This window comes from Camelus bactrianus, chromosome 5 (genome assembly GCF_048773025.1).
Source record: "Camelus bactrianus isolate YW-2024 breed Bactrian camel chromosome 5, ASM4877302v1, whole genome shotgun sequence".
NCBI lineage: Eukaryota > Metazoa > Chordata > Mammalia > Artiodactyla > Camelidae > Camelus > Camelus bactrianus.
The window spans coordinates 42,417,427-42,439,674 of record NC_133543.1 but is presented as its reverse complement, the minus strand read 5'-3'; the positions used below and the strand labels follow the sequence as shown (position 1 = coordinate 42,439,674).

General features: G+C 41.2%; 1 protein-coding gene across 14 annotated transcripts in view; it reads left to right on the top strand.

The window, feature by feature from the left end:
• CCDC148 (coiled-coil domain containing 148) overlaps positions 1-22,248 on the top strand; it is a 325,980-nt gene that overhangs the window by 277,560 nt on the left and 26,172 nt on the right. The gene's annotated exons all lie outside the window — the stretch shown is intronic.

Here is a 22,248-nt window from a genome sequence, read left to right as displayed (position 1 = left end):
TTCTTCACCTTTCTGAGTTAGAGTAGTTAAAAGGTTAACACTGCTACACAACATTTTCTCACATGCACATGAAGCTTAGGGAATTTTTGCACTCTTTCTAGGCACTCTGGTTTGAGCTAAATCTCTGCAGCCCCTCCAGAGCCTCCCTGAGACTGATGATCTGCACTGAGGTGTTGTGGGAAGAGAACACAGGCCTTGGAGGGAGAGAACCTGGGCTCCAGCTGTGTGGCTTCCACTAAGACTCTTAGCCAGTCTAGGCCCCAGCGACCTCATCTGCCACACGGTGATGTGAATCAGATGACTCCAGAGGTCTTATCCATCTCAGAGAACAATTTCAGGATTCATCTAAAAGACATCTGGCTGGGGTTGTAGCCTGAGATTATAATTAACATAGTGAACTTGGTCACATGTTAATGAATAAAGTCTTAGCTTTATAAGTTTCTACCAGGTCACTGAGGAGTTCTGATATTTTATACTTGGGTGGTTGTAGGACCATCGCGGCACTCAGACTGTGTTAGTCAGCCTGGCCTGCCATAACAAAATACCACAGACCAGGTGGCTTAAACAACAGAGATTTATTTTCTCACAGTTCTGTAGGCTGCAAGGCCAACATCAGAGTACCAGCATGGTCGATTCCTGATAAGAACCCTCCTCCTGTTTGCAAATAGCCACCTTCTTGCTGTGTCCTTACATGGCAGAAAGAAAGAGAGACAGATAGACAGACAGAGGGAGACAGACAAACAGAGAGCTGGTGTCTTTTCTTACAAGGGCACTTACATCACAAGGCCTGCTCTCATAACCGCATCTAAATCTAATTACCCACAAAGGCCCCTTGTCCAAATACCATCACATTGTGGGTAAGAGCATCAGCATAGGAACTTGGACGTAGTTCAGTCCATAGCACAAATCTTGAAATGACTTTATGCTTGGATGCTGAGTTCTTGGAATTTTTCTCTCTAGTTATGAACAAAACAAAAGGAAATGTTCTTCTCATCAGTAGGAAACTTTTGAGGAAGAAATACGAAATTGAGTTCCACCTTTCCTGAGATTCAAAGCAGAGCTAGGATAGGGGGATGACTGCCTTGGTTATCAGCTAACACGATAGCTAACTTTCACCGGGAAGCTTATTTCCACAAGGCACTCTTCCGAGAAGGTTCCATAAAGCACCTCATTTCGCCCTACAGCGCCCTTACTAGAGCTGCCTAGAGACGGAGACACTAGTGTGTGGAAAGCCTGAGTAACTCACGTAAAGTCCCATAGCTAGTATGAGATCAAATCTGGATGTGAAACCCAGCAGACTAATTCCAGAGCCTGCCCTCCTAATAACCATGGATACAGGTTACAGGGAGAGTCCACACACATGCATACATCAGAGAATGTGCTCGAACAAAGTAACACATATTCATGTACTAATAACAAGCATTAATTAATATAGTAATGCCCTTAAGCTATTTACACTTTATGATGGACTTTAATCAACTCAGCAAAATGCTTTCTCTTAACATCTGACTGAGATCAGAATTTCAGGAAATGGGAATTTTGATGAGTGGTGAAGAGAGAGAAGCTATTTTGGTTTGGGACAACTGTGGGATGAGAGGTCTGCATAGAAGGCTGAATTTAGGAGCCATGAACCGCTACGGTATGAGACAAAGGCTTCAGTGCTCGAAGGGAAGGAAAGGGTGGGAGAGGAAAAGGAGGCCTTACTGAGGAGGGGAGTACAGAAAGCGGGGTGTATCCTCTCCAGGGCTCTGTGTACCAGACACTGTTCTCAGAACATTACAAATGCATTATCTCATTTCCACCCACAAGAATCTTTTGAAGTAGATTTTATTACTTCCATTGTGTAGGGATTGAATCCTGGGGATATTAAAACATATCTAAAGTTATATAGCTAGTAAATAGCCAGTGTTTCAACTAAAGAACCTGTACTCTGTGTACAGCCTTCCTAGGACAGACAAAGTTTATTTACCTTTGCCCTTTTGCCCAACATAGCCAACGTCAGTCACTAAAGCCTGTCTTTGTGCCAGCCAGGTGCTCAAGGCTGGTCATGCCTTGACGTCACGATGTAATACTTGGCCTAGGTTAAAGTATGACTTCACATGGGACTGCACTCAGGAGAGGCTCAAATTGTTCAACAGTCCAGTTCAATGAACAGCCAGTTATCCTACCCATCAATTCAGATAGCCTCATAAGTGAAATGCTAGTAGGCGTTCGTGTCCAAAATGAAGCTGGCCGAGAGTAGCAGCTTGGATTCCTGATGGTCAAGTTCACTAAATGGCTAGAGATAGGAAACGAATTCTGTAAGTGCAGAGAATCCCTATCATGTGTTTCTCTGTCTTGCTTGGCTTTTTGAAAGGGTCTATGATCTTACAAAACCCTGAAGTTATAACCAAGTAGATAGTTATTTTTAGGGGTTGGGACAGGAATGGAATATTGCTGTCTTCAATCAGTTATTGAAGATCTCCTCAGTGACTGACAATCAGCCGCTCAGGTAATAACAAGGTCATTTGCTTTGACATCTGTTGGCTGACTTTGGGGCCGTCTGCACTTGTCCTCTTCACTTACGTCCCTCCACTCATGTCTCTCCTCCTTAACCGTTCTGAACTCTAATCAGGAAATCTTTGCTTGGCCTGGGCGATTCCCTTGTGCCTACAACTTTCTTCTCCCCCTCAGCTTCCTGAGTCAGTCACTTCCCTTATCCAAAACCCTTTTCATTGCCCAGATCCTTGGTTTCTCATATGATTCTCCAATAAAAGAAATCAGGACTCCTTGGAGAATTGGCTGATATTGGAGCAGGAAACATATAAGATGACCCTGGAGCATCTTACAGTGCCAGAAAATAAAGACCTGCTTTAAAAAATTGATTGGATTTATGTCAAAGGGACACAAGACCTAATGAAAAGAGTTCCCAATGGCAAACCTGGAACAATTTGAACAACAAAATAAATACAGTAATATTGAATTATGACCCAAAGTAGAAAATAACTATCCACAAGTTTATACTGAAATAAATAAATGACTGAATAAGTTAATAAATGGCCAGAAGAGACAAATATCCCATGGAGATAAATTTCCAATAACTTATGTGTGTATTCCACACTAAATGAACAGGGGCATAACCCTCTACTCCTTAGGGGCTGTGCTCAGTGACTTCCTTCCAAAATGTACAATATGAAAATGTGAAAAGGGTGGGAAAAAGCAACTTCACAGTGGAGAAACCTGATAAAAATGCCCTCAGACAAGTGCTCAAGGTGAACATCAATAGTGATAAATCATGGTCACAGTATGCACCTTGGATATTATGTGATGACTTTATCTCTGTGGTTTTCTGACTACAAGTAACACATGATCCTGCTCTTATCATGAGAAAAACATCAGACACATTTCAACAGTAGGGCATCTTACAAAGTACTGGAGAAGTATTCATCAAAACTCAAGGTCATCAAAAACAAGGAACGTTAAAGAAACTATCACGACCAAGAGGAGCCTAAGGAGACACAGCAACTAAACATAATGTGGTGTCTTGGATGAGGTCTGTTATAGATTGAATTGTATCATCCCCCAAAAACATATGTTGCAGTCCTAATCCCCAGTGTCTTAGAATGTGACCATTTTTGGAAATAGGGTGATTGCAATGTAATTAGCTCAGATGAGAGCATACTGGAGTAGGATAGGTCCCTAAGCCGGTACAACTGGTGCCTTTATAGGAAGATGGCCAAGTGAAGAGAGCGGAGGAGAAGGCCCTTGATGACAATGGCAGGGATGGGAGTTCTGCAGCTGCAAGCTGAGGACACCAAAGATCACCAGCAAACCACCAGAAGCTAGGAAGAGGTAGGGAAGAATTTTCCTACAGGTTTTAGAGGAAGCATGGGCCCGACTGACATCTGATTTCAGATGTCTAGTCTCCAGAACTGTGAGACAATAAATTTCTGCTGTTTCATGCCACCCAGTTTGTGGAATAATTTATGGCAACCTTAGGAAACTAATACAGTATCCTGGAACAGAAAAAAAAAAAAAGACAGTATGTTAAAAATTAAGTCTGAATAAATGCTTAATTATAACTAATAATAATGCATTGATATTAGTTCATTAATTGTAGCAAGTGTACCATACTAATGTAAGATGTCACTAATGGTGGAAGCTGAGTGTGGATATATGGGTCCTCTGTACTCTCCTCAATTATTCAGCAATCATCTTTTAACGATGTAAAAGTGCTCTAATATATATGTGTGTGTGTGTATATAAATTTTTTTTAAAAACTTCATATTACAGTAATTCTTCTTAGGCCTCTCATTTCCTCCAAGTTTTGGTTTTGAAACCATCTGCTTCTATATTGATTGTATCAACTTCATTCTAATTTTAAAGAATCAGGAATCGCCCCACAGAAAACCATCCTGAAGGCATCACACTCCTGATTTAGTCTTATCTCCTTCCTCTCCTTTCCTCATCCCCATTTTAGGGCTAGTTATCCACCCATTTCTCCACTCTGTGCCAGGATATGTGCCAAGTACATAGGGTGCCCTTGCCATCCAGGGAAAGAGACAGACATTAGAAACTTAATCGGACAAACAAATGTCGAATTGTCCTGTGAGATTTTAAACTGGGACCACTGGCTGTGAGGACAACATAATCTTTGTCATGGGCAGATAGTTTAGCAGAGAAAGAAGCCAACATAGGGGACAGCAGAGGGGAGGTCCTGGGACATTATTAGAGCCTCTGGAGTTGGTTATACCTGAACTTGCTGCTCTCCTTTGACTTAATAGCTATATGGCCACTAAATACCCATTTTAACTTAAAATCACAGTTTTTGTAGATTCTACAAAAGAGAAGGTCTTAGTCTATGAGAGCATTTTTAGATATCAGTTTATCAAGGAAAACAGCTCTGAGGGTGTAAAACCTGATGTGAGATTTAAAGAATGTATATTAACTAGGTGAAGAATGAGGGAGACAGGATCCCAGGTGGAGGGAACAGCAGGGGCAAAACCCTTGTGCTGAGAAGGAGCGTGTGGAGTACAAGGAACTGAACCGTTATTGCTTCTGGTGCAGAATGAGGGAGGGTGAGTTGAATATGACGTGCGAAGGTGCTGGAAAGAGAAACAGGGGGACTAGACCCCACAGGACATTGAAGCCAAGCCAAGGATTTTGTCTTTCCCTGATGGCAATGGTAAACTATTAGAGATATTAAGAGTTTGTGGGGAGGAAGACATGACATCATTAGATTTGTATTTTTGAAAGCTCACTCTGGCTGCAGTGAGGAGGGTGGGTTGACAGGGTTGGGGTGGATCTGGAATACTAGCTACACAGCTATTGCAGGGATCCAGGTGGAGGCTGATGGTAGCACAGACCAGGGTGGTGCTGGAGATGGAGGAGATGGGGAGACGTAGACAGACTGGAAAGATGCAGAAGGTAAAACCAATGGAATTTGATGATTTGGTCATGAAGCTAAGGAAAAGCAGAGGGTGATTTCTAGATTGCTGGCTTGACCAACTGGATGGGTCTCACTTATTGAGACAGAGGAACGTGAGAAGCCTAGAATAAGACCAGCTATGCCAGAGTCCTTACCACTTCTGAAATGCACCACATTATTTCATGCCTCAGTGCCTTCCAACATTCTGTCCTTGGCACATGGACACCTGGTTTCTCTCTTCCTTTGTTTTGAGGGAGCTCTATTGTATTTAATGGCACTGGGACTGGTGATACGGTATTGAAGTCAAGCATCCAGATGCTGGAGGCAGATTGCTTGAATTCAAATTCTGGATGATTGTGTGATCATGTGAGTTTTTCCAAATCCCAGTTTCCTTATCTGTGAAGTGGGGATAGTAAAGTAATAGTACCTGTTCTTTGGGAGTCTGGACTGTACAGAATGAGATAATATATATAAAGTGCTTATCACAGCAGCCAGCACACAATAAACACATAGTATATATTAGATATTATTATAAAAATGCATAAAAGTCGACTCTTGTCCTTGGAGTTTTGATAGAAAATCTACATCTTTCATACTTATTCCTGTAGGTCAGGGCTTCCCAAAAGGCAGGTGTACCAGGAGATAACATTTGCAGAAAACACATCTGATAAAGGGCTGTTATCCAAAATATACAAAGAACACTTAAAACTCAACAAAAAGAAAATAAACACACAGTTAAGAAATAGACCAAAGACTTTAACAGACACACCCCCAAAGAAGATATACAAATGGTAAAACAGCATATGAAAAGATGTTCCATATCATATGTCATCAGAGAAATGGAAACTTAAATGACAATGTGATACCAGTACACACCTATTAGAATGGCCAAAATCCAGAATACTGGACAACACCAAATGCTGGCAAGGATGTGGAACAACAGAAACTTTCATTCATTGACAGTAGAAATGCAAAGTGTTACAGCCACTTTGGAAGAAAGTTTGGTGATTTCTTGCAAAATGTACTCTTACCATGCAATCCAGCAACTGGGTATTTACCCAAAGAAGTTGAAAACTTATGTTCATACAGAAACCTGCACACATGTTTTTTTAGCAGCTTTCATTAAAAATTTTGGCAATTTCATAATTAACAAAACTTAGAAGCAATGAAGATGTCCTTCAGTTGGTGAATGGATAAGTAAACTCGTATATTCAGACAATGGAATATTATCCAGTGGCAAAAAGAAATGAACTATCAAGCCGTGAAAAGACATGAAGGAATCTTAAATGCATATTACTCGCTGAAAGAAGCAAATCTAAAAAGGCAGCATACTGTATGATTCCAACTATATGACATTCTGGAAAAGGTAAAACTATGAAGGCAGTAAAAAGATCAGCAGTTGTCAAGGGTTGACAGGAGCAGGATAAATAACTGGAGCACAGAGGGTTTTTAGGGCAGTGAGAATACTCTGTGTGATACCATAATGGTGGGTACGTGTCATTATACCACGGCATATACATACATATCCAAACCCACAGAACGTATAACAACAAAAGTGAGTCCTAATGTAAACCATGGACTTTGGGTGATTATGATATATCAGTGGAGATTCATCAGTTGTAGCAAATGTTCCACTCTGGTAATGAGGGAGGCCATGCACATGTAGGTACAGAAGGTATATGAGAATTCTCTGTACCTTCCACTAAATTTTTCTGTGGACCTAAAACTGCTCTAAAAATAAAGTATTAAAAAAAATGAGGCAGGTGCTATTCACCACATACAATTGGTACCCAGTCAGAGATAAATTCCTGCTAATTCACCAGGTCCAGCAGCCCCTCCTTCCTTCTTTCCCCATCCTTTCCCCATGATGATGAGATGTGGGAAGAGACTGGGGAGCCCTGCTTTAAATCAGGGATTGGTATGCTACAGCCCTCAGGCCAAATCCGACCAAGGCGTCTTTTGTAAATGAGGTTTCGTTGAACACAGCCATTTCTGCACGTTGTTTGTGGCTGCTTTCTCACTAGAATGGCAGGATTGAGTAGTTGTGACAGAGCCATTATGGCCCATCAAACTGAAAATATTTGCTATTTGGGAAAATGTTTACCAGTTCCTACTCTAGATTATGATGAGGAGGAAGAGGAAGAAAATAAGCCACTCCTGCCATTTATTGAGTAAAATAGTTCTTAAAGAGAGTAATATCAACTCTATTGTACAAATAAAGGCAATGAAGCTCGAAGACATGATGTGACCTGCTCAAAATGACAGAGCTAACACGTGGCAGCTAATATCACTCCAAAGTGTGTGCTTTTAATTCAGTGACTCAGGACCTGCATAAGGAGTGGCTGCTGTTGGTGTCCAGGGCACCTGCCATTAGAGATCTAACAGTAAGCACAAACATCCTTTCTGGATAATACTAACCCAGTGCTGTCTCTATTCATTGAACATTTGCCTCAAGCGTACTTCCTCTCAGTTTACACACATCCTGACATCTCCACCATCATCCTTTTTTCTGCAGTTTCATGTGAAAATAAAGTAAGTCAGATGCATCTTTTTCCTTAGGAAGGTTCCTCACTGTTGATTGGATCCTACAGTTATTGTTGGGTTCCAACTTCTTACCTGCTTTTTCCTTCAGGTTCCTCCCTTTCAGCAAGAGCCCATAGCCCCCATCTAGGACTGCCAGATAAAATGCAGGACAGCAGTCAAATTTGAATTTCAGATAAACAGTGAATAATTTCTTAGAAGTATGTCCCATACAGTATTTGAGACATATACAGGGTGTCCTACATTTTTATTTGGTAAATCTGAAAACCTTAACCCCATCCCTATATTTTTGTAGCTGGAAGATGAATTATCTACCACAGAGTGGCAGGGCATTTACTTGGAAGGACTTTGGGTTAGGAAAAAGACTGCATGATTTGTTGTTGGAAGATGTGTGTGCAGGATGGCCAGGAAAATTACCTACATTTTAAAACACCCATATTTCACCCCCATGAAATGGGAATCATACATCCTACTAGCAGGGTTTTGTGAAAACTCAGTGAAATGTTGTCTGTGAATAGCACTGTACTCGGTAAAATTTAGTGATTGTTGTCTTTTATTCAAGTAACATTTCTAAATTCTTTTTCGTTATCTCCTCTGATAGTCTGGATTCTGAAAAACAGATACTTCTTCATATGCCCTCAGCACAGCTTTGTTAGCTTTCGTTCCCCGGAACCCCTTCCTTTCTCAACATCTGACTGAGGAATTTAAATGATCATGAAAGTTGATTTAATCATAAAGTGTACAAAATCCTCCCCTGGTTTATAAATTTCATAGGAAAAAATTAAATTAAACAAATTCAGTTGTTGCAAAATTAAGACTATTCCATATGGGTATTCCTTAGCGTGTCCCTCAGTGAATTTGAATAGCTCATAACCAGTTATATTACTGCTTCTGAGGGCCAGCCAGTTTCAGATTCCATATTCACATTTGATTGCAGCAAATAAAAACTCATTTTTGAAAGTTCCTTGAATCATAGCATTTTCATCCTCTTTGTTCCCTCAGTAAACACCAGATCCTTCTGATTTCAAGGTCTCTTGTAGAGACTGGGATTTTCCAGGAGTTAATGCAGTTTTTCATCTCTTACCCCATCAGGGAAAAAGGACAGGATATAGGAGTGCATGAAAAAAAAAAAAAAAAAAAAAAAAAGAACCTAAGCCAAGTAATCCATGTGAACAAATTGGAGCCAAACTGTTTACTTCTCAGTCTTCACTTAGAGTCTTTGCCTCTATGCTTTTAGCAGATAGTTGCTAACGGCCCTCACAGGTTCTTAAAAATGCAAAAGAAAGAAAATAATATGTTACCTGTCTCCAGGAGATGGTCTTTTCCAGAATACACTCATGGAAAGCCTTAGCCCATAAAGGTGCTTATTTATTTCTCATGAATCTCTTTAGCTAAGCTCTTCTCTGATAAATTTCTGTGTCAGGAACAAAGCATAAAACCCTCCACTTTCCGTTGTTGCCTATTATTCTTAATATTTCCACTTCTCTACTCAGGAAAAACACAAAAGAAAAATAAAATTGAGGAAATCAAGGAGATTGACTATTAGAAATAAAAAATGAATCACCACTGTGAAGGAAGAACCCTGGAGCCAAGGAGATTTTTATTTCAAATTGCAATGAGGCTTGTTGGTCCAAATAAATAATATCATCTAAGAGCCATTTTGCTCAAATCTCTTTCAAGTGAAAACTGTCAACAGGGTTTCAGCCTTAAACAAATATGTTTGAATGCTAATGTATGATCATAAGAAACTAATGGAAAGCATTTACACACTTCTTCTCTGCGGGTAATATTCCCCACTTCACTTTAGAATCCCAGATGAAAGCTGACGACCATTCTACTACAGACTTAGACCTTTGAAATGGTCTTAGATGCCAAATGCAAGAGGCAGTTTAAGTGTGGGGCTTCCACTTCCCACAGAGTATGTGAAAGTCTGATGTATGGCTACAGCCTGTTCCCCCTGACTATGATTTCCATGCACCTGTTGTTCACGGTAGGAAAAAAACTCACTGATGTATCACCTCCTAAAATGAAAGAGGCTGAAAAACCATTCTCTGCTATGAAATGCTGGGCCACACACAGATGAGGAAATTTCAAAAGGAAAATAGGGGTAAAAACACATAAGACTCGATGTCCTCTGGTTTGCATTGATCCTGAAAACAACTTGGAACTTAACTGATGGGCTAAAAGAAGAGAGAAGGGTTGTGGCATGGAAGGGGTTGCTTTTATCCACACACCCCCGCCACCAGCTGCTGTGATTTGGAGGGTGTCACTGTCAGATGCACGACCCCCCAAATCACTCTCCGTCTATCCCAGAGCCTGTGACAGCTGCATGTCTTTGAAATAGGTATTTATTTCTCATGCTTTGCTTTTAATTTCTATCTTTCTATGGAGACATTAGATGTGGGTCCATGGCCAACCATTACTTTAGAATGTGGTACTTTAGTGAAAGTCACCTAGTGGGACCAGGGATCAGACACATCACAATTAAATTGTGTACACAGCTGGGCATGCAGAGTGTCTGGATCCACACTGGGGAGACCTCAATTGTCAGGGCTCATCCCAACAGCAGTGGTACCCAGAGGAGGTGAGGTACTGCAGTGGAAAAGGAGAGATGGCCAAGGACACTGTCACTCACATCACATCTTTCAAGATCCTGCTCTGCCTAGCTAGGAGAGGGAAACAGGTAGAAACTGGGTGGGTCTTCACCTCTATTTCTGGACACCCTTCAGGTCCTCGAGAGGCTTTCTGACTTCCTCCTTTTCAAGCCACTGAAATGGTAGTTCCAAAAGGAACAAGAATATGGTTAAACATGGAAGCAGGAATCTTGGATAACTAATAATTTGCAACTCTTTAAATCAATATTTTAAAATATCTGTTTGACTTAGAGAAGAGATAATGTGCTACATCAAGGGAAACTGAGAAGGAAGGGTTAATGGGGGGGCCTTCAGTTTCATCTGTTTTCCTGAGCAGTTCAGTTCAGCCCTGACTATGACTACACGGAGGAGCAGCAAAACAAAACAAAACAAAACAAAAAACACTTAAACATTCATTGTTCCGAAAGTCTGCCCAGTGGGCAGTCTGAGACTGCCCCGGCCCCGGCTCACTTGTCTTGTCCAAGTATTTCTTCCAACCACAGAGAGTACAAAATATGTAAAGAGTTCATGCAAAGTCCTGGGTTCTTTCCTATTCTGTAACCAGTAATACTTAGTGTACCCAATTAGGTGTTTGGCTGAGAGGCCAGCAACTTGACACCTTAATCCATCTTTGGTTGGACAGCCAGCTGTGGATTCTCAGAGGCCCCCACCCTTCACTCACCCTCCACTGAACGCTGCTCAAGACCGTTCACCCTACATACCTCTTCTCTCTTCAGATTTTGAATTGTCCAGAGAGTAAAAATCCAACAAAACAAGCAAATATCCTCATATATCAGGGCTGAAGTAGGAGAAAAGCTAGCTGAGAAAACTTGTGCCCCAGCAACTTCCAAGAGTCTGGCACACAGTAAATGTTCACTAAATACTGGTTGAATAAAAATATATTAATGGATGAGCCACAGGGCCGTGGGATAAGGGTGATGAGCTGTCCCCTTGCAAATATAATTAAAGGTACATTCATTTATAATTTGCCTCGAGCTTAAATTATTTTTCAACAATTACAGCTGATATTGAAATGAATATTGTCTTCACATATGACATTAAGGAATGGCACTGAATTAGAAGAAAAAACACTTTTTTGTACTTTCCCATTTCTTTTGGTCTCTTGGTTTGGCCTTGGGCAAGCCCATGTAATGTCTCTGAGGAGACCCTAATAACCAGGTTTAAAACTGATGTCAGCTACCAAATCCTAATGTCAGCATGTTCTTTTTGCCACCGACATACAAACTTGAAGAAAAGGCAGGTTTAAGCATATGCCGATGTTAGACGAATGAGTAACCAGCACCCCTCAGGTCAGCCCGTGGCTTCCCCATTGGCTCCGCACCTCCTCACTCATGCTAAAGTGTGGATCACCTGGGATGGGCTTTACGACTGGTTCACCTTAAGTGAATCTCAACACCCCTGCTGAGTGAACATGTGGAGTTCCTGACAAAGATGTTTATGAGGTAGGAAATACACCACAGGACACCTCAGAGTTGCTTTTGGATGGAGTGAAACTTGGAATAAATGCAATGTGGGATAAAATTATAAACTGACTGAGGCTATTAACCATAACTCTCTCAGAAGCACATGTAAAGAAAATGATCACTCATTTTCATAATCACAGCCCAGAGAGGCTGCAAAACACTGAGCTACCTTCTGAATTTTAAAATGAGGATACTGTGTAGTGTGATTTTATTATCTGTGTCAATATACATATTTGAATTCTTTGAAAAATCACGTTCCACTATAACATATAATGCCAACACTTTATTAACTGTAATATCTGAGTAGGTAGAATATGTAAATGAAATTCTGCATAAGAAAGAATTGACTGATTCCTGATTCTTCATATGGGAAAAGGAGGTGAAATTTACAGAACTCCTTCAGCTTATTTCTGATAGTGGAGAAACTCAGTCACAATTATGTAAGTCTAGTGGAGAGACTCAGAGGAAAGAATGTGTCATCAAGATTCAACATTTTTATACATTTGTGGGGCACATTCCCTAGTTTTTCTTTGGTCATGACTTTAAGCATAGCTGAAAGAGTAGAGAATTGACTTCTATTAATTTACCTACCTCGGACACTTGCCTAGAACTTCTCTTGTGTACGTCTGGGTTTCCTATTTCCTAACCCAAGAGTCAGGTCCCAATCCATGCATCCTGGCCCAGAAAGGTGATCTGAGCCCAGCAGATTCTCTGACTGCAGAGTCCCTGAACTAACACACTGTGTGCAAAGTGGACATTTAACACTGAGAAATGAAAGTGCAGGTAATGATTTAGAGAGCAATTGAGAAGTTGGCTGGGAAGTCGTGATGGACCATGTTCAAGTGAGGTTTTGAGGGAGTGGAAACTATGGGCAAGCAGACACTTTCATGGTAGGGTTATGAATTCATTTAAACTACAGATCCACTGTGCAGAGACAATATAGCTTCCTCATTTCATTTCTAACTCCTTTAATCTTCTTCATGAATCCCCATCCACTGAGTAACAAAAGGAACAGGGCAAAAGAAAACACCTTAGTCTAGTTCTTAGCTTGAGGTAATAATTTCGATATTTTGTTTGTATTACTCAGTTTTTTTAGAATTTTGTGTCTTTCCTTTCCCTATTTCAATATGGTGTCTGGGTCTATGTGGCAAGTGGGGCTTAAGTGACATCGTGGCTCCGAATGGGAAGAGGCCTAAAGGCCATGTGATATCCTGTCTCCTCTAATCGCCACAGCCTTGAATACCTGGTCGCAGCTGGCCCTGACGGCACTCAAAACAGCCGTTGGCAGGTGGTAGCACTTGTGATCTGGTCTCTCGAAGTGTGGAACGTGGCTGGTGGCCCTTCCCTGGCTCATGTGGCCTCACTCTGCTCTTGTTGATACTAAAGGGCTGTGACTCCTTCTCATTCATCCACTGTGGCATCAAAACACTCTTGCTAAGAACTTGAGCTCCCCAGATTCTCAGTTTCTTTTATCACTGGAGCACCAAAGGCAGACCAAATACACTGAAACATCAGAAAGCTCATCTTACCGAGTTGACTTTGATGAAGCTATTGCAGAGCTGCAGAGGGCGACGGGGGAAGTGACTGCCTTCCAGAGTCCCAGGTGTGGAGAACAGCAGAATCTCATGCTATTCAAGTACCTTAGATTACCTCAGAATTTCCTAAGGCTACCCACTTCCTTTGACAGTTGACCTTAAGGTGGTGGGAGGAGATAAGAGGAAGAGAAAAATAGGTGTCTGATGTCTCCTTGCCTCCACCTCTGCCTCTCTCCTTTCTCCCACAGTTCTTCAGGCTAGAAAGGATGAGGTTTTCTATAGCTTCCCCTGCATCACATTATCTTCCACCACTACTAGTCAAGCCTCGGGACTTGGCTAGATTAGATGGAAAGGGTATCATCCCCATTCCCTGGGAGAAAGTCTATGATCTGACCCATCTAGGTTAGTTCCTAAAATTTGAAAGGGATTTAGAAAATCCTCTCTCTCACCCAAGCCTGGTTTTCAAACTGTTCCTTCCTCATAGGACAAGGGATTTTATGGCTAGAGCTTCAGAGGTGGAAAGCTACAAAGACTATGACTTAAGGGGGAAGAAGATAAAATGTATTACTTTAATATTTTGCAAATAGTATCCCTATTGCACTATAGAGAATAGGAAATATATTTATAAAGGGTGAGGGAGTTGGTCAGAAGTAAGAAAACTGAAATGCAACATGTAGAGCAAAATTAAGTCTGTTATTGGTAGAGCACTAAAATGAAACCCACAAACATCTTACTAGAGCCATTTGTGTTATGGAAGACCCTCCAGTTACTGCCTCCCTGAGGCCTCCTTTTGTTAGTTTTTTTGTTTAGCTTTTCCTGAGTCCCCACGCTTGTGTACAAATCTTTAATTGCTTGATTTAACTTGAGGGCATTTCTGTTCCCTAAAGCCAAAATATCCAAATGAACAAAAGCTTTCAATTAAAGCCTTCATATGCCACAATGTACACTTTGTGCATGTGCGTGTCACCAAGTGTTATTTCATGTTTCCTGTAAAAGTCGTCTTAATCCATTCCTCGACCCTACCCCAGATCCCAGCTGTCTCAACCCCAGATCACCTCCATGTCACCCTAGCTGGCTGGCCTGACTGTAGACTTTCTGTGGTCTCTGCTCCCTGTTATCTTGACATTCTTGCCCCTGTAGTCTTCCTGAAACTCCACCTTCTCCACATCCTCTTCGGTTCAGAGACTTACACGTCCGACTTCTCCCTCCTCCCCATCACATTGACTTGGATTTGCCTCCGTCCAGCTTTCATTCTCTGCTCTTGTCAACTAAGATGAATCCCCACCACGCTCAGCATCCTCTCCTCCAGGCAGGCCGACGTCCAAACTGGCCCAGGAGGAGACACGCTGTTGTCGGTGCCCTCTCTTACTTTTTTTGGCATGCTTTGAAATGATTTTTGCCCTTCTCCACTGCTAATGTAAATTCAACCCATTTTTCCAAGCCCACCTCAAAAGCAACTTATTTTCTGTTTCTCAGAACCGTTGGTTACTCTCAGCCATACCACCCTACCTTAGAGCTTCATTATATTCCATCTCTGAATAACACTTAATATCAGTAGCTAATATTTACTGAGCACCTTTTATGGGCTATGTGCTTCACAGGGGATGCTCATTCGATCTCTGTGCCAACCCTGTGGGGCAGGCACTAAGATACGAACATTTGAAGGTGAGGAAACTGGGCCTCCTGGCAGTTCAGAAGCTTTCTCAAACTTTGAGAGCTGGTAAGTTGATGGAGGCACAATTCACGCAAAGAAAGCAAATGCCAGAGGCTACACTTTCCATTAATATGGCGCATCAGCCCCAGAGAACTGCTCCTTCTAATGTCAGGTTTCCTGGCCTTATCTCCCCACCTGGACTATAAGCACCTCTATGGGCAGGATCTTGGCTTCTGCACTCTCTGGGTCTTCCTGAGCAAGCATGTAATAGACCCTTGAATGACACTGCTTATTGCCGCATGACTGGCCCTCCTACTGAATCATGATTTTTCAGACACAGAGCAACGCGACCTTTCCATTCAAGGCTTCCTCAGACACTGCTGAGCGCCTGCATGCAGGTGACAGCCGCCGAAGGTGGGCGGCATCTGATGCCTCTGTGGAGGCTCCAGTTCTCTCTGCCCATCTGCCAGGCATGACTTCTGATGTCCCAGGACCTGACCACCACCTGACACTGTTTTGCAATGCCAGGGTTGCCCAATGTTCCTAAACCCACCTTCCAGACACTCCAGTCCCAAAGGATTTTATGAACAGGTCTGCAAGGTGGTCTCAGACCAGTTCCCCTGAGGCTGGGCTTTTTGAGCAGAGTTTTCAAGGAGACCCCAAAGATCTCTCATTAAAATACTCAGCAGCCCTGGGGTTTCTTTGGAGAGTAACCAGCTGTCCCAGTGAGTTTTTAAACAGTAAAGCTTAGTGTTTCAAAGGGATTTTCCCAAGAGGATTTCTCTTCCCTTTCCTAAATGAGAAGCTACAAGCATTTAGAACTGTCTTCAGATATAATGAAGTGAGGCTTCAAGACTGTGAGCATTGGGCTTGGGTCTTTGTGGATGGGACATGGCAGCTTCTGCAGGCCTAGACCTGGCAGGAGGAGGTTGGGCAGCGGGCCCTCGGTCCTGAGAAGATTTGGGGTGATGGGAGGGGTGGAAGTCGCTCATTTCCTCAAAAGGCCTCCTCCCTAACATGGCACCTCCCTTCCTCTCCAGCCAGTGTAGCAGTCTCTTCAGAGCCGCCCCCCCCTCTCCTCCCCTTCCCCTTCCCATCCACTGTCCTTCTTTGGAGGAAGAAGAAAACCAAGCACACTCAAAAGGGTCTTCCCAGTTTCTCAGAACACAGGCTTCTTTTCATACTGGGGTCAGACTGTGGAAACAGAGCTATAAGGTCAACGGTGACAAGATTATTTCAGGAGCCCCTTAAAAGGCCTGTTGTTTGTTTAAATTTCTGCCCACAGCTGCCTGCTTAGGAAATCTGACAAAAGCACCATGAAATCCTGTTTGATCTCAGCTGTATTCACTGCTAATCCCATTGGAGAGGAAAGTGGAGCTTGGTTCAAGATGGGGGAAGGATGGCTTTTGTGATGGTGACAGACATCAGACAGACATGTCAGGGGATGTTATGGGTAATGGGCGGTGCTCAGGAAGAGATGGGGTTGTTCTTTCCTGGCCTGCTTATGTCTTTAATCATCAACTCTTCTTGCCTACAGAGGACAGCGAGGAAAGAAGTCCACAGGCCTGTATTAGTCAGGGCAGCAGGGAAAGGGAGTGGGTCACCACATAAGAATTCACTATTTCCCTGCAAGTGAGGGACTTATTCTATACCTGCCCCATCTGTGCCTACTGCAGAATGGTTTTAGACCTGGCCCCTTGCCTGCAGGGACAAAAGTGAGACAACATCACTGGCCCCCAACTCGCCAAAGAAATGTGGATGTTCCCTGCTCTAAGAAAATCTGATTCCTGGAAATCCAGATTTAGGAGAGTAAGATTAAGTCAGAGATTAGGTAGGTTTTCATTTTACTTGAGAAACATAAAAAGATGTCTTAAAATAGTGTCTCCCATCCAAGGGCATTTGAAATACAATCTGGTTCTGAAAAATTTGATCCCAAATCAATGTCTTGGGAATTGGACCACAGTTTTAATAGGAGTAAGGGGACTCATTAACTACATGTCTGCGGTCCCAAGATTAGGTGGGAAAGCAAAAATTATCAGGACAGAAAAAGATTCACTAATCAACTGACCACTTTGACAGTTAGTTCCCATTTAATCATAACTCCCCATTATACTGGTGTCAGCCCTCACACATGGCACCAGGATCTTTGTCGGATACTCCCATGTGGTCAATAATACAATGCAAATCAAATGCAAATTTATTGCAACAAAGTGAAATTGCATATCCTGCAAAAGATGCAGGCTTTCATCCAATTGGACAAGGAAACAATTTGAGCTTCATAAGAGAGTGATTTAAATATCAGAGAATTAAAAGAGACCCTTGGGAGAATAAGTCCTTTAATATTTTTGCAAAAAATGACCCTTTCAATAACTGTGTGGCAAAGGTCAAACATGAAGTAAAGGGGGTCTTAAAGTTTTGTCAGTCAAACTTTCTCACACCATATACAAAAATAAACTCAAAATGGATTAACAACTTAAATGTAAGACCTGAAACCATAAAACTCCTAGAAGAAACATAGACATTACATTCTTAGACATTGATCTTAGCAATATTTTTTAGGATCTGTCTCCTCAGGCAAGGGAAACAAAAGCAAAAATAAACAAATGGGACTATATCAAACTAAAAAGCCTTTATACAGTGAAGAAAACTATCAACAAAATGAAAAGGCAGCCTACTGAATGGGAGAAAATACTTGCAAACAGTATATCTGATAAGGGGTTAATATCCAAAATATATAAAGAACTCATACAACTCAATACCAAAAAAACCCACAAAAAACACAAATAACTTGATTAAAAAATGGGCAGAGAACCTGAATAGACATTTTCCCAAAGAAGACAAACAGATGAAAAGGCACATGACAAGGTGCTCAGCAACACTCATCATCAGGGAAATGCAAATCAAACCAAGTGAGCTGTCACTTCACACCTGTCAGAGTGGCTATTATCCAAAAGAAACAAATAACAAGTGTTGGAGAGGCTGTGGAGAAAAGGGAACCCTGTGCACTTTGGTGGGAAAGTAAATTAGTGCAGCTACTATGGAAAATAGTATGGAGGCTCCTCAATAAATTAAAAACAAAACTACCATATGATCCAGCAATTCTACTTCTGGACATTTTTTCTAAGAGAACAAAAACACTGATTTGAAAAGCAATATGCACCCCCATCTTCATTACAGCAATTGCAGCATTATTTACAATAACCAAGATATGGAAGCAAGTTAAGTGACCATCAACAGATGAATGGATTAAAAGATGTGAGAATATATGTGTGTGTGTACACACACACACACACACAATGGAATATCACTCAGCCATTTAAAAAAAAAGGAAATCTTGTCATTTGCAACAACATGAATGGACCTAGAGAGTATTATTCATATGAAATAAGTCAGAGAAAGAAAAATATCATGTTTTCACCTATGTATGGAATCTAAAAAACAAAGCAAATGAACAAACTTAACAAAACAGAAAGCATCATAGATGCAGAGAATAAACGGATGGTTGCCTGAGAGGGGAGGAGTGGGGGAATGCAAAAATTAGGTGAGGGAGATTAAGAAGTATAAGCTTCCAGTTACAAAATAAATGCCACAGGATGAAAGGTACAACCTGAAGAATATAGTCAATAATACTGTAATAACTTCCCATGGTGGACAGATGGTAGACTTACCGTGGTGATCATTTTGTAATGTATAAAATTAGTGAATCGCTATGTTGTGCACCAGGAACTGAGTGTTGTAGGTATTGTACTCCAAAAATAAACAAACTCACAGAAAAAGAGATCAGATTTGTGGTTACCAGAGGTGGGGGGTGAGAGGAGAAGGAATTGGATGAAGGCGGCCAAAAGTTAAAAGCTTCCAGTTATAAGATAAATAAGAACTAGGGATGCCTCGTACAGCAGAATAAATATAATTAACACTGCTGTATGTCAAATATGAAAGTTGTTAAGAGAATAAATCCTAAGAGTTCTAATCACAAGGAAAAAATTTTTTTCTATTTCTTTTACTTTGTATCTATATGAGAGTTTGGATATTCACTAAACTGATTGTGGTAATCATTGCATGATGGATAGAAGTCAAATCATTATGCTGTACATCTTAAGCTTCTATGGTGCTGTATGTCAATTATATCTCAATAAAGCTAGAAGAAAAAATTTTAATTAAAAAACTTGTCAGTCCAATTAGGCAAAAAAAATCAACACTTTATTTTCCAATTCTAATAATTCACAAATAATTACAATTATGATATGAGTCTAGTGAATATAAGATAGATAACTGTTATATTGTTAATACTAAAATTCAATCAGTTATTAAAAATGCCATGTATGGTGAGATTCTGGTTCCAGTTTTAAGTGATTTCTCCTTTAATTTTTTAAACACCAATTATCAAATATCAATTGTCCTCAATTAATGAGGATATCTGTGGTTCCTTATCATTTCATCTATATTAATTCATTAATACTCAAAGCCACCTTCTCTCTTAGACTAAGCAGCTATTAGCACCATTTTATAGGTAAGAAAATTGAAGCCCTGGGAAGGTGATTTAAATAGCACCACGAGGTTAGTAAATATTATCTTCAATTATGTGTAGGCAATGCATGGATTCTTACTATGTGAATGAGGAAATCATGTCTCTAAGTTTAGTGACTAACCCTTGACCACTTGGTTAGGAATATTAGTCAGATTTGAACGCAGGCCTTCTGAATTCCAGATCAGGCCTTATTCTACTGTACCACCAGATTTTATTACATATAAAAATAGCAAATCATGATATAACCAACATTTTGAGCACTTACTACCCACCAGGTACCATCCTATGTGTCTTAGGTGTTCCTCTCATTGAACCCTTGCAATCATCTTGTGAGACAAGTACTGAGATTTACCTCTTTCTCATTTTACAAACAAGGAAATTGAGGCTCAGAGAGTTTAAGTAAATTGCCCAATATCATGCAGCTGGTAAATGACACCAGCTGGAATTAGAATATCTGTGTGTTTGTCTTTGTGCTCTTTTTGGACACATGCCTGTGTCCCTTTTCAGGAACAGATGTATTGCACAGAGTGCTACTCAGGGTCTTTGCCCTTAACAGTTATGCTACAACTTTGCATCGTGAAATACATTATATTGCCTGGAACTCTCCTCACCTGGTTTTTTGGAAAGGAGAAGCCTGAAGGAGTGGGGCACAGGACAGTTAAATTTTACGGAGCAGTTTGAGAGCAGGGATGACCGATAGGCTTCCTCCATGTCAGAAATCGGTACTTTACTACTGATGAGTTTACTGCTGATAGGTACAGGCTGTTCTAATGTGACCAAAGGCCGAATCTGGGCTCCGTGACAAAGAATGGCAAGAGATTTGAGAAAAGCTGCCTCTGGAAGGGGGACTGGCCCTCACAGGAGCCATGTATTTCCTATTTTACCCTAGGGTAGAGTGCCAAAATATGGGCACTTTAAGATTCAAGGGACTCGTAAAAATTCTCTCTCCCAATATTTCACACCAGGATGAGCGTACAGGCTCCCTGAGACGGCTGGGGTGGGGTAGGGTGTAGTGGGGATAGGGGGACGGGAAGGTGGGGGGAGATGAACATAAAAAGTGCCAATACTTCCAATTCAAGAAAGAAAGACTGAATGCCCTTTGATCGTAGTAACAAGTAACTACCAAATTCAGGTTTAAACCCTTCCCAACCAATTAATGATAATTTTGAATTTGTAACTATGCTTTTTTGAAAGCCAACCAATCAGCAACAGTCATACACTTGTGAAAGTCAGCCAATCAGCAGCAGCCACACTTCAGTAACTGATTTCCATGGCAGCAGGTCGGCCAATCCCTAACCACGCCCCCTTCTAAAAGACCACCAATCCCTGAGCGCCAGGCATCCCCAAACCTCCTATAAGAGCACACATCTGCTTTCTTTAGAGTCTTACAAACACAGCTCTCACTTGTTTAGCAAGTAATGCATTCAGTTCTGTTTCCGGTATTAAGTGGTAGCTTCTTCCTCGTCCAGGGGAAGAGTAGAGAAGGAAAAACATTGGGAAAAAAGCCATTATTATCATATATCTGAAAAAGAGGAAAAGAAATCCCCATCGCACATAACGGAAACAAACAAACAAAATCCTTAGAATCCTTACACACGCGCGCGCGCACGTACTATCTCTACTTTTTTTTTTTCCCCCTAAAATGTCAAAGGGGAAGCTCTAGAGCATTCAGGAAACAGGGTTCTGTTGCCATCTCTAGTGCGACGGAGGGATAATCACTACTAGATTAAAGTACATGTTTAATTCATTTTAGATTGAGTTAAATTGGCACTTCAGTTGTGAATACAGGCTATATTTTTCTTCTTCGGTGACCCACTTGCCAAAAGTACCACAGTGATTAAACACTAAGCAAATACATACATAGCTAAGATAAAAAAAATAGCACCTAAATTTACCCAGTGCATTTAAGCCTAGTGCAGCAAGGCTATGTGGTATCTGTTTTTATTAATGGATTTCTATTTCTAGCTGCTTTTTCCCTTCCTGCTTTGGTAATGCTAGATGTAGGTACAAAAATCTAGACATTTATTAAGAAATTGGTACTTAACTACTGATGAGTTGATAAAACAATATAACTAGGGCCATTATAATGTTAAGTGAGTTCTGAACAAATAGAGTTAGAAATCCAATTATCTTTCCATAGAAAGCTTTTGTGTAGCATCATTGTTATATAAAGGAGAAGAGCCAGTGGGAGAGTTAGAACAGCATTTTCTCCTGCCTGGAAAAGGACATTGGAGAATTTCATCCTGCACATACATTAATCTGTTCATAATGGCCTCCCCCGCTGCGGTTAGCCGACAAAGAGCTCTTCTGGCTACTGGAAGATTCCTTTTGGAAGTGGAGCAGAGAGTCAAACGCAGATGATTTGGGAAAGAAATTAAAAAATGAAACACATATTCTTGGCACTGTGCAAATGGCTTAAAACTAACTTCTGGAAAGAAGGCACCCCTCTCCTGGCACTTCGGCCTA